Raw genomic sequence first — 16,776 nt, 5'->3', positions numbered from 1 at the left:
CCATCAATGCCATGCACGTGGTCCCAATCTGTCCATCAATGCCATGTGTGTGCTCCCTGTGCATCAGTGTCACATGTGCTTCTGATAGGTCCATCAGTGCCATACATGTGGTCCCCGTCTGTCCAGCAGTATCACATGTATGCTCCTCGTCTATCTATTGGTGCCACATGTGTGCTCCATGCCCACCCAGCAATGCCATGCGTGTGCTCCTGGTCTGTCCATCGGTGCCACACGTGGTCCCTGTCCATCAATGTCATGCATGTGGTCCCAGTCTGTCCATCAGTGCCATGTATGTGCTTCATGGCCACCTGGCAGTGCCACGCGTGTGCTCCCAGTTTGTCCATCAGTGCCATGCGTGTGCTCCATACCCGCCCAGTGGAGCCACACGTGTTCTCCATGCCTTCCTGGCAGTGCCACGCATGTGCTCTGTGCCCACCTGGCAGAGCCCCAGGCCTGCTCCATGCCGGATGGGGGCACGGCAGTGGTGCATACCGAGGGCTGCCTGTGTTGTCAGCAGCGGTAGGGCCAGTGTGAGGACATAGGAGCAGGAACTGGGAGCCTGTGGGAACCTGAAAGAGGAATTTGATGTGTCAGGGAGTTGTCTGAGGCCGGTGCTGGAGGTGCAGTGCATGGTGGTGGCAGAGCTGCCCAGCGCACTGGTGGCCCCAGTGCCACATGCCCGGGGCTGAAGGAAGGGGGGCAGGTGAGGGTGCTTCACTGGCCAAAGGGCAGTTTTTGTCACTCTCCCTTGCCCCATGCCAGCCGCACTTTGCCCATCCGACAGATCCCCGAGGAGGGAATTGAATGCTGCAGGAGCTGAGCCATGGGTTAGCCATGGCAGAGGGGGTAGGGTGAAAACAGGGGATGTCTGTGACACTGGAGCATTGAAATTAATTATTGAAATACACCATTGTAAATCATGTTGACCCTTTCTACCCCAATGGATCTCTGGACACCTCTCAAAAAATTCCCAGTCTTACCATCCAGCTTGTACCGGGCCCAATATGATGCTGATGGAGAGGGAATCGTGAAACGCAGAAGGTCTTCCTTGTTTTGGGTTTTCTACCACATAACACAGGATGCCTACAGGAACTTGCCAGTGCACTGCAGTATTTTTGCTGACCACTAAAAATAAGATGGACATCCTTTCAAGCCTCAGTCAGCCATGGAAGCACAGCTTTCTCAGGGGACTGCTGCAAGGAGCAGTTGGGGGGATGGAAATGGCAGAAAAGATAAGGATGTTCTGCACAGTTGGGGCTTGGTGGGCAACTTTCTCAACAAAGAATTTGCAGATTAAGTCGGGCTCAGCTCTTAGCCTGCTACAGCACGTGGGCATCCCACCTGCATGATGCAACACAGTGACCAGCTGAACTCGGTGTCCAGAACCGGCTGGCACTGGGGTGCTCACAGGGGTGGGTGGGATTTCCTATGAATAGGCTTCGTAGGAGGTGTGGTGGCAGTTGGCTGTCCAGGAGTGGCAGGGAAGCACTCGGCGCTGGAGTCCAGCTGCTTTGCAGGAGATGTTGAGTGAGGAAGACAGTAAAAGAACACTTTGCTTTTTTTGAGGAGTTGCTCCAGCCAGGGGTGGTGCTGCCTTCTTCACTGTGATCGGACCTCCTGGCTGAGGCAATCACTGAATTCCCCACCTTGCAGTTCAACCACTCAGAAGCCAAGGGACAAGGGAACGTCCTCTCACACCACCGTAGGCATGGACAGAAGTCTTCTCCTGCCTCAGCCCACCCATTTGAAGCTGAGGTAGGAGATTGCATGTCCATTGAATCTGGATATTTCCACAAGAACAGCACCAGTTTGGGTTTTATTGCTGCCAAATTGTGATGACCATCAAACATTAGCTCCATCAGTGCGAAGTGGAGTGATACGCATTATATTTTCCTTAATGATTAATAGACACCCCTCCTTGGCATGAATGGCGCTTTGCAGAGTAAGACATCAGCTGAAGGGCCTGAGCCTGCCCCAGAAAAGAGGAAGGAACTGGCGGAGAGGGGCTCAGGGAGGAGTGAGGGGCCACGTGTGGTAGTCAGTTGGTCACAGACTCCCTGAGCCTGCAAACAGACAGCAGTTTGTTTTGGTGGACACATACCTGGCTTGGGGTGAGCCAGGTGCTCCAGCCACACGGTAGGCATGGCTGATGGAAGGAAAGGACTCCAGTGGTCTTCTCACCCACAGTGACTGTCCTCTGTAGAAAATTGCTGGAAACTGCAGTATTTCCAGTTAATGACCTTAGTCTGGGGTACAGCACTCATGGGGCTTGATGTTTTTGCGTCCTGGTCCGCCAGATGTGGCAAGCTATGTCCTGCTAAGCCTTTCCTTTGACTAGGTCTCTTCTCTCCTCCACCTGGTTTGGTTTGTTAATAGTTGCAGTTAAATATTTTGTCTGCCCTTTGATGTGAGTAGCTGAATCTGTCTAGTCCTTCTATTAAGAAGGTCTGGGGGCCCACCTAGAAAGCGATACAGAGGGTTACTCTCTGGAGAGCATGGACAGGAGTTTCCCCAGTTTGGGAAGGCAAGGCCAGCCAAACCAAGAACTGTTGTCCCCTGAATGAGGATTTTGGGAAGACCACTCACACAGGGGGCTGAGCATTCAGGTGAATGTTTTAGGTCCCAATCCAGCAGAACAAGATTCAACAAGATTTTCATTTGCACTGCATGAGCAATCTCATGACATGCCAGATTGTAACGTGTGTTATTGAGGCCACTCTTGTCCTTAAAGATGGGGGGGGGGGGGGGGAAGTGGAAGTGTTTGGTGGCACTGGACCTTAAACTGTTGGCTCTGGATGACAGGTACTGGGTGGTGTACAGCACAGGGTGTCTGCTGCTGGCTTTCCTATAGACAAACAAGTGGTAACACCAGATCCATTGCTATTTATACTGTGTAAATAAAAGTTGTTCTTAGTAACTTCCAACAAATATAAACTAGACATTAGTTCTCTGTCACATATTTTTCAGATAGAGGTACTCCAGACCGTGGACTACTGTATTGGCTTGTGATTATTCTTTCACATACATAAAAGCAAGGAAATCAGGAATTAGCAATCCTAATGCCAGGAAATGCTTAACTGGAAATATCAGGGCAGCTTAGCCGAGATGGGAGCTGAAGAGAGAAGGCTGCGGTGCCTCTGTAGCGTGGTGAGTGTCCGGAGAAGGTACATGGTGTGTGCAAAGAGGTCCCTTCTCAAGGTACAAGAAAAAGGGACCATCATCAGAAGTATGAGTCATCCAGACTGATTAAACCAGATCATTTTCACCCATCTTATAGCTAACCGGCGGAATTTATCACCACAGAGAGTGTTTGTGTGTGCAAAAGGACCGGGTGCCCATCGGGAGGAGAAACACCTGGGAAGGCACACATTTAAGAAAGAAAAGGGCGAGATAAGCACTCCTGCTTTAGAGGTAAGTCTAAAACTGATGGTTAGGAGTGAGAAGGATGCTTCCTTTGAGGATATTTCCTTCCCTGGTTTTTCACTGTAGCACTCGGGCCTTCCTGTGAAGTGTCTGATGCTTATCGGGGCAGGGACAGCACAGCAGTCCGGAGGGACTGATTCAGCTCAGCCGTATTCCCGCATTCCCCGTGTTTCCCACAGCCGTCCTGTTCAGCAGCGGCAGCAGTCGGTCCTCGCCGTGCGCTCAGCACCGTGAGCCCAGCGAGCCCTCGGCTGCCGGCTCCCGCTCCTTCCCCAAGAGCCCGGCTCGCGCCTCGGTGGGGCAGGGCGGTGGGAGAGCTGGGTCTGGGCCGAGTGGGAGCGGTGACCCCCCCTCCAGTCATGCGGGACCGTGCCAGGGACTCTCCCATCCACCCCGATAGCATCTGCCTGTTGATGTGGGGGTGGCAGTGGTGGACGCTTTCCAGCCGTCACCTCGGACACCCCTACAGTTACCTTTAGAGCTTATATGGGAAAGTGATAACTGGAAAGTACCCTGCTCCTCCAAGCTGTTTTAAACACAGTTTATCAGCTGGAAATGAAGGCAGCCAGATACCATGTAAAAAGTCATGTACAGCAGGCCAGCAGCAAGTGCCCCTCAGATCCCAGCTGAAGAAGGTGCCGTGCCAGTGGGCGCCCAGCAGTGTCCCCAGCTACACTGGTTTTGTTGGTCAGCATCTGGATTTTCACTTGAATAGGACCCAAACTGGAACCATTTACCACATACCCCTGAGTGCTGCTGGGTGGGATAAAAGAGGCGGGCAGAGGGGTGGGTACGGGGGAACCGAACCCATCAGTGGACGTAGCGTGGTACCGAGCAGTGCAAAGTGAGCTCAGGGTTTAATAACCATCACTTCTGCTGGGAGCTGGGAGTGCTTCCTTGGGAAAGGATAGAGAAATGTACTTGTGGGACCACTATGGATGAGTGTTTGGCTCTCGTAACTTCAGTCATTCAAAGCCGGACAGCCGGTGTTACCTGGGTGTCTCGACTGCCTCTACAGTCAATGCACGATGATGAGCACCTTCAAAAACCATTCATCAAGGTGCTTTAAACGCTTATTGTGGAGTGAGATGAATCGCTCACTGGAGCTGCCTTATTCTTTCCATCAAACACAAAGGGAGCCCACGTGTCTCACGCAGTCTGCGTCTGAGACGTTCGCCTACCCAAGGCTGGATGGGAGACCTCTGATCCACCAACAGGACAGCTGTGATCCACCATTGGGAGAGCTGTGATCCACTAGCAGGACAGCTGTGATCCACTAATGGGAGAGCTGGGATCCACTAAGAGGATGCGGTCAAGAAAAAGGGGAACGATCCCAAATTGTTTCAGGAGAGTCATTTCAAGAGAGGTACAGAGAAGTATAAAGGCTCTGGTGAAGCTCCAGTCTCCTGTCTGGTTCTGGTTAGCCATATTGAGAGAATTTAGGCTGAGACTAGTGCAGAGAGAGTGTTTTGCTGGATTGCTCAGGAGAAAGGAGAGTGTCTTACAGAGGTGACTCGGCTCACTGATCTCAGGAGAACAAATGCTGAGAGAAGACACGTTTGTGGACAATGAAGAGATAAGACACCAGGGAGGGCCACGGACTAAACCATGGTACCACTTTGGCACAAGAATGAATAAGAATAAACACACAGTGGATAAACCCACGCTTGAAATGAGGAGATGCTGACCAAGCACCAGAGCCGTCAGTCTCTACGGGAGTGATCTCAGAGGAGAAGTGGGGAGAGAACGTGGCCGCTGTGAAAACAGAGCATGGTCAGGTTATGAATGACATGGCACAGTGTGGCTGCCTCTCGCAGCGGGTGACGGGGCATTGTCTAAGGTCCCTGCGGGGTCTCTGTCCCCAAAGTGAGAAATCAGTTTTAATTCTCCTGTAGTTTTTGCTAACTCTGAACCTAAACAGTGGGATTTTTCCAAGTAGAATTATTCTTGACTTTAATCAAAACCTAATTTAGATCCAGGTCAGATAATAAGTCAAAGCAGCTCAGGGTAGTCAGCAAAAAGCATGAATTCTTTCTGGAGGCTGTAGGATTTCTGTCCGTGTCACAGCACCAAAACATTATTTGGTGTGGCTTTCGCTCGGGAGAGGCCTGGGACGGACACAAGCGGAGGAACTGGAGTTACAAACTGAATGGGCATTTGTGGAAATAGACATTTTCTTCACCTTCTTATTCTGTCTCCAGCGTGGCTTCAGAGGGCTGGGAATCCAACCACGTGGATGCTCAATTGATGTGCTTGGGGGAAAAAAACACAGAAGGAGTGCAGTAGCCTGAGCGCTGTGGTGAGGACCGAAATACCCACCAGCTGCCAGGGCTGTGTGGGAGCCCGGGACAGGAACAGCCAGGGAGCTGCAGATCAGGACTGAGCTACATTTCCAGAGCTGCGTGGGGAAGTCTGATGGCACCTGCCCACATCCTCTGTGACTGCACATGATGCCACGTCTCCCTCAGTCTCAAGATCAGCAAATTTACCCTTCTCTGCTTCTTTTTTTTTTTTTCTCTCCTTCAGAAGAAAGAAGAAAAAACCCAACGGGGAGACCACAGATTTCCAGGATAGGCTGTGCTAACGCAGTACAAGCTGTCACCAGGCGAGCCTTGAGGAGACGGGATGCCCTCTGCAAGCTGGAGCTCTCATTGTCTGTGTGACAGAGGACAAGAAGGGAAGTAATATGAACCAAAAATAGTCTTACGGTTTGGGAAGTGAAACTGTGTTCCTGTGACCCCTCACACTTGTGCTTATGTGCAGGGCAGTGGGTTGTCTTGCTCCACCAGCCGAGAGGAGAGGGTTATCTCCTTTCCTCCAGGTGTAATCTGTCCCTCCAGGCACATCTGCTTGGGCTGTCCTCCCCCGGTCCCATCGTCCTTTGAAATCCTCACCATGGGTGCGCTCCAGCAGCATCTGCAGCTGCAAACATCTGGACGGGCCTTTCCCATGAGCCTGTTTACGCTGCTCTGAGGTCAGGGGATTGCTCTGGGCTCTGAGGAATCCCCGCTGCCTCTGCGGGACCTCTGGGCACGGCTGGCACCCAAGGGGAGAGGTGAGTCCTGGCCAGGGTGGGCAGCTCAGATCCTTTTGCGAGGTGGGGGTGTGGCCTTAAAACATTTAAATGCTAGTGCTTAAAGGCATCACTGGCTGGTGGGGAAGGGAGGAGGCAGCAGAGACCTTGTGCCTGGGGAGGGCTACTTGCTCATCAGGGCCCCCAGGAGAAGCTGGGTTTAAATTTTTGGTGTGCTGGTGGGCACGAGGGCCCTTGCGATGATGTTTCTGGGTGGGATTTAATGGACTCAAGCTGAATCCTGGAAACCCGTGCGGCAGCGGGATAATGAAATGTCGGCTATTTTTCAGCCTGGCTGTATCCCACCTCCTAATACTTTAAACGCTTCGACGCAGCTGTTAACTTAGCAGTGGATGCTCATCCCTGTGGCTCATCTGTCCCCTTCTCTGCCCAGCTGGGTGCCCAGTGATGTCTATGCTGTGGCCGCTGTGTGGATGTTGACCGCAGAAAACGTGCTGCTGGTGGCTGTCCCTGAACAGGTTCCCCGGTGCCGTACGTCTCCAAAGGCTCGTTACCACCAGACCCAGAGAGCCTCGCCTGCAGCATCGCCCCTGGGAGACGCTGAGTGTGAGCAGAGCTCGTTACCCGTAACGGGAGGAGAGGCACCGTGGCTCTCGGCAGAGCCAGGCCACCAGCCTGCAGGATGCTGCTTCTTTCGTTCAACTTTTTGGGTCAGACAGTGGCTGAGTGAATGCTGGGGCAATTTCTGGCGATTTTATCTGGGAGGTGTGTGGTTGGTTCTTTGCCCGATTTCCTAGAATTTTCTCAGGGATGTTGAGGTCTGGTCTGGTCCCAGAATAAAGTGGATTCTGTATCGTCCTGGGGCTGAACGGGTTAATTTTTGTGCTTCTCTCCCCAGCTCGTTGCGGACTCTGGCTGGGACAGAACATCTGTCTGTTGCTATGGCTGCAGTACACTTGAAGGGGATGACTGGATAATTATTGCAAACATCCATCCTGCCTGATGTGCTCCCGGACCCTCCCTGCCCAAACGCAGGGGGAGCAGCCGCCATTCGGGGCACAACTTCAGTCACAGGGATCCTACCTAGGGATGGCGCGTTGGCAACACCTTTTCATTTGCATAATTAATGAGGCCAAGGCTGCAGGGCTCCTGGGAAATCCGACGCAGAGCAGCAGCAATGAAATGGCACGGAGGGCTCCAGCCTTCTCTGTGGCTTGTTAGAGCTCTGCTCGCTGATAACGCCCCGCTTTGGAGCTACAGGGGAGTTGTTCTCCCATTTCCATTAATTTACCACCCACCTCTATCTGAACAGATTGCTCTGCGCCCAATCCTGCGATACCTCCTGCCAGGCGCAGGCCCCGGGACTGTCTGCTGATGAGCAGGATCCGGCTGGCGCCGTGTTGGGGCGCACGCATCGCTTGGTGCAAACCCCATCACCTTCGGGACCATCTGCACCAGTCAGGGGCCTTGGAAGCTGCAAGGTCCCCGGGACGTGGCATGGACCCAGGGCTTCCCTGGCTTCTCCCCCCTGGGTAGGCTGCTGCCTGCAGCCCTGGCTGCTGCCAGCAGAGCTGCCTGCACTCCCTGCCTGTGCTGCCACCGCCTGCAGCTCGGTGACTTGCTGGGTTGCGCTGTGCACGCTGCTCACCCCTGCAGTGCCCAGGCACCGTCCTGTGCGTGCAGCTGCGGTGTCAGTGCCATGACCGGCTGGTACGTGCCCCAGGTACGGGGCACCGCTGCGGAAAGGTGGGCGGTTGCTCTGCAGGGTGATCATGGAATCATAGAATGGTTAGTGTTGGAAGGGACCTTAAAGATTACCTAGTTCCACCCCCCCCTGCCCTGGGCAGGGACACCTCCCCCCAGCCCAGGTTGCTCAGAGCCCTGTCCAACCTGGCCTTGAACACCTCCAGGAATGGGGCAGCCACAGATTTTCTGGGCAACCTGGGCCAGGGGCTCACCACCCTCACAGGAAAGAATTTCTTCCTGATATCTAATCTAAATCTCCCCTCTTCCAGTTTAAAACTGTTCCCCCTCGTCCTATAGCTCCACTCCCTGATCATCAGTCCCTCCCCAGCTCTCCTGTAGCCCCTTTAGGCACTGGAAGGGGCTCTAAGGTGTCCCTGGAGCCTTCTCTTCTCCAGGCTGAACACCCCCAACTCTCTCAGTCTGTGTTCATAGGAGAGGTGCTCCAGACCATGACCTCCTCAATGGCTCTGGTGCACGAGCAGTGCTGGTGGAGCCCATTGCCAGCTGCTGGCTGGTGGTCCACCCGGGATTCCCAGCCTCACCTTGCAGCTGCACGTGCTTTCCCAGTGATGCCCATCTCAGGGGACATGACATGCCCTGACCCTGTACCTCCTGGCAACTCTTCCCTCTGCTCCTAGGAGTCAGCCTGTGCAACTAACGTCTGCCCACAACACCCACATCCCCTTTATTCCTGGTGCTGCTGCTGTTCTTTTGCCTTCTGACATTTAACTCTGCCCTGGATCTAACCCTGGGGGTGTTAAAAAATCCAGATCCATCCCTGTGGATTGTCCTTGTTTCAGCCAATTCCCACCTCTGAATTAATAGAGCAAAAAATAATGCAGAAGTTCCCCTTCTGACCAGACACTGCTGTACTCTGCTCAACTATGAACTTCAATGCATCTATTGTACGTTTTTTTTCTGTTTATCGGCACGTGGTGGGGTAGGAAGTCTGAGTGGAGCCGGGACCACGATGACCGCAGACCTCCACGGCCGCCGGCCAACAAACAGCATCACAGCCAGGGCCCTCCGCCGGGGCCACGTTCCCTCTGCAGAAGTCCAGGTAGGCTGTGCAGGACAAGGCTGCCTCTTGCTTTTCCCATTACCTATAACACTGGCAATAAATAATAATGCAGAACATTTTCATGCAGCGCTTCGCATCTGCAGAGCACCCCGCAAGCACTAGTCAGTGCGGAGCATTTCCAGAGGCTGAGCACCTTGCCGGAGGCTGGTGGCAGGTAGGGACCAGGGCCAGGTTGGTGGGACTCTCCGTGAGGCAGAGCTGCCTCTTTAAACAAAGGAGGATGGCAGGGAGAGAACTGTGGGCTGCTCCGGTCCTGTTTGATCCTTATCATCCCTACATTTTTGTGTATGATTCAATAAACTCCTTTGCTTGCACAACTTACATGATTCTCATCGGCATGACTCAGGTGCAAATGATCCGCTCACATTAGCAAGTGATAGAGTTGAGCCCCATGGCTACAAAACCTTCAAGAGATCCTAATTTTGATTCAGTTGGCCTGGAGGGCAGAGCCAAGTGCTCCCCTCTCTGAGGCTGTTGCAGAGGGAATGGGGCAAATGAGGGTGGCAGGCGGGTATGTACCACGCTGGCTCTGCAAAGGGAGCTCCCAGGCACGGCCAAGGCTGGCGGCTGCTTGCTAAGCCTGAAGAAGAATCTTTTAGAGCTTGAAGGGACTCCTGGGGCCCCTCTTCCCCCCCAGAGCTCATCACATCCAGCTCTCGAAGAAGCTCTGGGATCTGCTGTCCTGGGCCAGACCCTAGCCTCAGGCAGCCAGGTTGGACTGGGTGCTTGGGGAGTATGTGCATCTGCTCCAGAGAGCTGGCTGTAAGGGAAGTGCAGGTGCTCAGCACCTCTGAAAGCCCAGCCATCGGGATGCCCAGCTCTGCTTGGAGGTATCTCACATCTAGGTGCATGTGTTTGGAGGTGACTTGCCTGAAAATACACGGGGCATCCATGAGCTGCAGGTCTTTGGGAGCCTGTCCAGGCGGGATGATTGCTGTGGCAGGTAGAAAGATGATGCCACTTTCTGCTCACAGGAGGGTCCTGTCTCTTTGGTGTCCTGCAGCTGTGGGGAAGCTTCTCCTCCAGCCCCAGGGCTGCAGGGGCTTTAGGGGACAAGCTGTCTGCACCTTCTGCTCCTATTCATAATTCCGGGGGAAGGCTAAGGGGACATGCGCTGTCCTGTGGCAGGGTGCGGGGTGTTTTCTCCTGACAGTGCCTCAGTGCCAGTCCAGCGGTGACTCCTGTGTCCCCAGCCCAGCCCTTACAGGAAAACAAACTCTTGGGGACAGCTTTCATTTCCATTCTCCCCAAGACTGCAGGCAGGGAGGAGGGTGAGTGAGTCACTGCAAAGCCATGGCTGAAATGCAGAGCTGTGCCCGGCAGCCTGGGGAGTGGGGCAGTGGCTGCAGGGAGAGGAGGAGCGGGTCCAGTGCTCCCCCAGGGCCAGTCCTGGCCTGGAGCTCGAGATGGGGACTGGTGTGGGGATGGAGGCTTGCCATCTCCCCTACCTCCTGGGCTTGGCCCCATTTCCAACATGTCTTGGCACCATATGGCGCTTGCTTTATTTGTTCTGCCGCGAGTTGGGAAGGAGGGCAGTGTTTCATTGTCTGGCAGAGGAGGTGGGACGCAGGCACAGGAACATGCCCGTGTCCTGTGGGATTGCAGCCTGAGCCAGGCGCTCCGCGTCTCGCCCAAGTTGCAGGTCAGTGTCCTCAGCCCTGCGCAGCCCTTTGCTCCAGAGGGACTTCCCCGGAGAGTCGCTGCTGGAGATTCACCCACCCACGTGGCTCCGGAGCTGAACCAGCACCGCCTGTGCGGGAGCATCCCAGTGCGGAGCATGACCGACCCGCAACGGGATGCTGCCTGGTAGGAGGAAAACGTGGCAGCGCCGTTACTGACTCATCAGAGCACAGGCAGCAATTCTGCGACAGCGATGCCGGGCTTGCCCAGCACCAAAAAGTGACAGCACGCTCCACCCACCCGGGCTTGCAGGGAGCAGGAGCCTTCTCCGCATGCCCGCTGTCTGGGGGAGCCGCTATCCCGCGCACATGTCCCCATCCTGCTCCATGGCATCCCAAATCTCAGCCTACAGCCACCCCCGCCGCCCCCACGCTCCATCCGGCCCTGCCTTTTCCCTTCCCTCTGCTGCTCAGGGCTCAGCTCCCATCGCATGACAGTGATGGGGGGAGGAAGGCTGCCTTAGAGGCTCAGAGGCCCAGCCCTGCCAGATTTGCATATTTTTTACTGGCCCCTAAACAAGACATTTCTCAGGGGAAGTGAATGCATAGTCTTCTGTCCCCGAGGGTGCTGTGTGCTGGGACAGCAGCCGCTGCTCGTGGAGGGGCCGCAGTCCCGGCACCCACCGTGGGCTCGCCGCAGGCACGGCCCCAGTCTGCACGCTGCTGCTCTCCTGCTCTCCGCAGGAAAAGCCTTTTTCTTGGTGGTTTCAAAATTCACGGGCTTTAAATGCTACTGACCTGGGACCAGGTCCTGTCCCTCTTCGCTCGCGGGAGGAGTCCTGGAGGCGGCCAGGCTGCAGCCGCCTGCACAAACCTGCACATTTTTATTTTTTCACTCGAATTTCCAGCATGTCCCTCCTCTCGTGTATAATTTAGTCGCATGAAAAGGAGCCGCGCAAGGAGGGGAAGAGGATGGGGAAACTTGCAAAGTCAGCCACGGAGAGGGAATCTGTGTCAGAAAGCATTACAAAGGGAGCCGGGGGATTGGCTCCAGTTGCTTCCAGTTGCTGTTTGTTTGTGCCAACCCCTTAGGAGATTGCCCAGTGCAACGCGCGGCTCTTTCTTTCCCTGCGTCCCTCTCTCTCCTTTTATTGCACTGCAGACTCCGGCTGGGACAGCCCATCGCTGTTGCTATGGCTGCGATATGCGGGGAGGGTTCGGCCGGATAATCACCACCGGAGAGCATCTTTCTCTCTCTCTCTCTCTCTCCATCCTCCGGTTCCCCCTCCGACCGGCGGGGTTGGTTTGTTGGTTGTTTTTTTTTTTTTTTTCGCAGACCGGCACCGCTCGGGGAACGGCTCCGGCTCCTCCCGGCAAAAGACGCAAAGTGGATTTTTTTATTATTATTATTTTTTTTTTTTTTTTTTAAACACCCGTGAGATTAGAGAGGGCTGCGCACACCGCTGCCAGCGCCCGCAGGAGGAGGAGGAGGAGGAGGAGGAGGAGGAGGAAGGAGAGCAGGGCAGCTCCGGGCTGGGCGGCAGCCAGCAGCACCGGGGAGGGCCGGGAGGGGCGGCGGGCAGGTAGGGCGGGCAACACCGGGAGCGACGGGGCGGGAGGTGCCCGGCGGGGGACGGGGGGCCGCTCCCGCGGCCCCCCGTCCCCCGCCGGGCACCTCCCGCCCCGTCGCTCCCGGGGCCGCGGCCCCTCCCCGGGGAGCGGAGCGGGGGGGCCCCGCCGGAGCGGATCGCAGCTGATCCCCGGCCTCACCGCGCAGCTGATCCGCCGCCCGCCCACCCCGCCAGCTGCCGCAGCGTGGGCAGCTGGGGGACCGGCGTGGATAGGCGGTAGCCACGATCCCGCGTGTCCCCCGCGGGCACCGAGCATCCCGGGTTGGGAGGGCTGATGGAGGAGGCACCGGGATCGGAGGGAAGAGCTCGGTCCTTGCCCTGGGGATGGGGGGGGGGAAGGCGGGCGGTACCGGCTGCCTCCTCCTCCTCCTTCTCGTCCTCCTCCTTCTCCTCCTCCCCGCAGCCGGGGAGCGGGTGGGGGAGCGCGGCCGCTCGCAGCGGGGACGGCAGCGCCGCATCACGGGGCCGGACCCCGGCGGGGAGCCGCGGGGGGGGGGGGAGGGAGGGAGGGATGAGGCAGAGGTGAGGGGGGAGCCCTGCGCTGCAGGCAGCTGCCTTCAGCTTTGCCAGCTGCATGGTTCCGCTCTTGCCAGGCTGTGCCCGCCCGCAAAAGGTCTGCTCTGCTCGGCAAGAGAGCTCTCCATGGCGCAAGGGCTGCACCCCGGCACCAGCCCTGCTGCGGGTGGGGTTTGGAGACAACCCCCACCCCACCCCCAGGCTGCGGGGACGGTGTATTTCCCGAGCCGTGACACCGGGACGGAAGGCGGCAGCAAGACACCGAGCTCTGTCCCACGGGGGCTTGGTCCACCCTGGCCCTCGCCATGTGAGCCGCACACCCACGGCTGCTGAGAGCCTGACGGGGCCGCAGCCAAGCCGCAGTGCTTCCCCTGCCATGAGGGCCCTGTGCCCACCGCGACCATCCTCTGCGTCTGCATCCGGGTGCCCAGGGGTATGCAGGCAATGGTCCCACCCGGGCTGGCAGCTGGGCCGGGAGCAGAGGGCAGGGGAGCTCCCGCACGCCCCAGGGCTCCGCTGAGCCGCTGCACTCTGTGGGGTCGAGGTGGCAGTGGGACCATTGCTCGTACTGGGCCACAGCAGTACTGCGGTGCAGGGGCGAGTGTCATGGCCTCAGCAGTGCCACTGGGCCGCGTCCCAGTGCTCCCCGCTGCCCGGCAGCACCCCCTGTGCAGGCACAGTGCCTCCCGCACTCCCGATTACCATCTTGTTTGGAGCCTCTGCAGTGGCTGTAATTTGATGCTCTCAAAGTTGGTGTTTACAAGGGACAAGGCAGCCATCAGAGGGCTCTTCTTGTTCTCCGGGTGAAAGAATATTCCTCTCTCTGCGGTGTGCGGCTGCTCCATGTGCCAAGCACTTCCCAGGTCACAGTGAGCATCTTTCAGAAACACCTTGTGGGGTCAGCACCTCCAGAGAGGCTGTGCTGCCCTGGCAGCGGGGTCTGGGACCCCACACCGGGGTGTTTGGTGGGACACTGGGTGCAGACCCCCGGGACCACTTGGCTGCTCGTGGCCAGCCGGCTTGGTGCCTGTGTGTGCCGTGTGCCATCAGGAGGCTGCCCGCAGGGCAGGAGGTGCTGGGAGGCGGGCGAGTTGGCGGCCCCATGAGACTCATCAGCTCCCTGTTGACAAATCCTTTCACTCATGAGCAAGCAGAGCAGGACGGAGCCTGGCGTGAGGCTTCCCAGCCCTGCGACCGCTGTGCCCTCACTGGGACACGTCGCTGTTTCGCTTGCCACAGGGACACCACAAGATGCCCACCTTCCTGACCTGTGGGTGGGCTGGTGAGCTGCCCCCCACCAGAGCCCCTCTCTCCCCCCCCCAGGCTGTGCCCACAGCCCCAGCACCCACCACCCCACCCAGCAGGGCTCATCTACAGGACTGGGGGAGGTGCCGCTGGCATCCGTGCCCTTGTCTTTTCACCAGGGCTGAAAATCGCATCAGTCACCGCTCTCAAACCCCAGTTCCCATGTGGGTACCCCAGCGGGGTCCGGCCACTTTGGCATGGCTCCTGCAGCACAGCGTGACACGGGGCTGTGCCTGCCAAACAGATGGCACCACTGCAGCCAGCACTGCCGCAGCCGGTTTTGGGGACAGAGGAGTACCTGCTGCCCTCCAGCCGGTTTGCCGGGGCGGGGAGCGGGGAGCTGCGCCCTGGTCCTTCCAAGGACCCCTCAGGAGGGTTGTTTGTAAAATTCCAGCTACAAGGGCAGCCTCTGCTCCAGGCAGCTCTGGGGTAGTGGCACAGGGATCAGTGGCAATAACAGCTCTGCAGCCCTTTGTGTTGCACCGTGTTTAGGCAATGCTGTCTATCACGGGGCAGCAGATCCTCTTTTTGGGGTTTGTTTTGGGTTTTTTTTGTGCCCCCAGCTCAGGGAGTCCTGCTGGGAGGAGTGAGATAGATAAAAGCCAAACCAGCTGCAGGGGGGGAAATGTTAACAGGGGAGCCCTTGGGTGGGAGGGATTGGGAACTGCGGGCACCTGGGCTGGGGCAGGAGGCTATAAGGCAGGCTGGAAAATGGGGCACATCATGGCAGGGAACAGCCTCGGGAATAAGGAGCTGGAGGCAGAGCAGGCGCATGCAGCAGGCTGGGAGGTTGCGGTGAGTGAGCTGCAGTTATTTGTGGCACCATTATTAGAGCCACCAGTTTCTAACACCCTCAGCAAGGCGGGAGCACAATGTGCTCCAGGAAAATGTGATTGCCGGGTCCTGTCCCTTGGCCCGGTGCTCGCTGTGTTGTGCAGATGGAGCTGCCGGTGCCTCAGCTTTGCTGCCTGAAGGGTGAGCGAGATGGCGGAGGGGAAGGCAGGACCCGTCCTCACGGGTGCAGGCAGAGCTCTGTGGGAGGGGACTGGGGAGGGGGACAGAGCTGACACCATGGGAGATGGTGATGGGGAGAGGAGAGGCAGCCCCTGGGTTGGCTGTGGCTTCTGCCCTCCCTGCCCCATCCCTGCCCCAGCCAGCAGTGCTTTTTCCTCCTTCCCTGGGGTAGAAGGAGCAATGGGCTTGTGTCCTGCGAGGGATGGGTGTGCCACCTGGAAGCTGCTCTTGTCGGTGGTGCTGTGCTTGTATCACTCATCTCACAATGTTCTGAATCCGGCGTGGGGTCCAGGGTTGGCCTGGCTTTTCCCTCCAGTCTCTCTGCTCCCGGCTGTAAGGGTGGTTTCTAGGCAGAGCCTTAAAAATGACATGCATACAAGTACTAAAAAAAGCATAATTTTATTCAATAACTGCATTGTGCGCTCAGAATTCCCTTATATGTGAGATGGATCAAGTAGAAAAGCTGGTGAAAAGGCGTGTGCTCCTCCTCTCTTTAACCTGTTCCGGCAGTGCTCTGCTAGAGCCGCTCTGCACCCACAGCCCTGCGTGGAGGGGCTCCTGCTCCCGCTCCTGCCATGCTCTGCAGCTCCAGCCCCGTGGGCCTTGTGTCCCTCCCCACCCAGCGGGACCTTGGCTGGACCAGCCTGAGGGGCTCTGCCTGACCCCAGGGGTTCTCCACTCTGAGCCAGGGGTGGCTGCGAAGGGTCCAGCATCCCACAGGAACCCGCCTGCCCCCTCATCCTGTGCTCCTGCTGCGGTCCTCAGGGCCTGGCCCTGCAGAGGCCACTGGCAGCTGGGGGCTCGGACACCCACTGGTGTCCCACACACCCCATGTAGATGGTGAGTCGGTACTTTTATGTATATACATATACACACACGGCCAATTCCTCAATAGTGAGAGCTAAAAATACCGACCTGCCTGGCTGGGTAACCAGATGCTGTGAGGTGGCCCCCAGCAAGGCGATGTTTCTCCCTATTATTATTTTTAATCTGCTCATAGCAAAGCCAACACCACTGATGAACCGCCCCGATGTGGCACATCATGGGGTGCGTGGGGTGGGACAGGGCCCACTCAGGCACCATCCCCAGGTGATGGTGGGGAACGGTGACAATCAGTTTTCAGTATTGTTGCATTCCGAGTAAATCTGGAATGTGGGTGTAGGGGGGTGTGCACTGTCGTGATATGGCTCCTGCCTCCAGCCTGGTGGCTGAGTGGGCACAGGGCGCTCAGCTTGGGGCAGTGGGTGCCAGTGGTCAGGGCTGTCACAGCTACGGGGGCAGTTCTGGGGGTGTCCAGGAGCCCGATGCAGGATGGTCCAGCCTGGTGGTGTCCGGGGGTGACACTCGGCGCCCCCGCCCGGGGTGAGTCCGGGGCTCCCGGCTGGGAAAGCGCTTGTGGGGATTGAG

The sequence above is a fragment of the Vanellus vanellus genome, assembly GCF_965231255.1.
Source record: "Vanellus vanellus genome assembly, chromosome: 15".
NCBI classification, from domain to species: domain Eukaryota; kingdom Metazoa; phylum Chordata; class Aves; order Charadriiformes; family Charadriidae; genus Vanellus; species Vanellus vanellus.
This window is presented reverse-complemented; position numbering follows the sequence as displayed.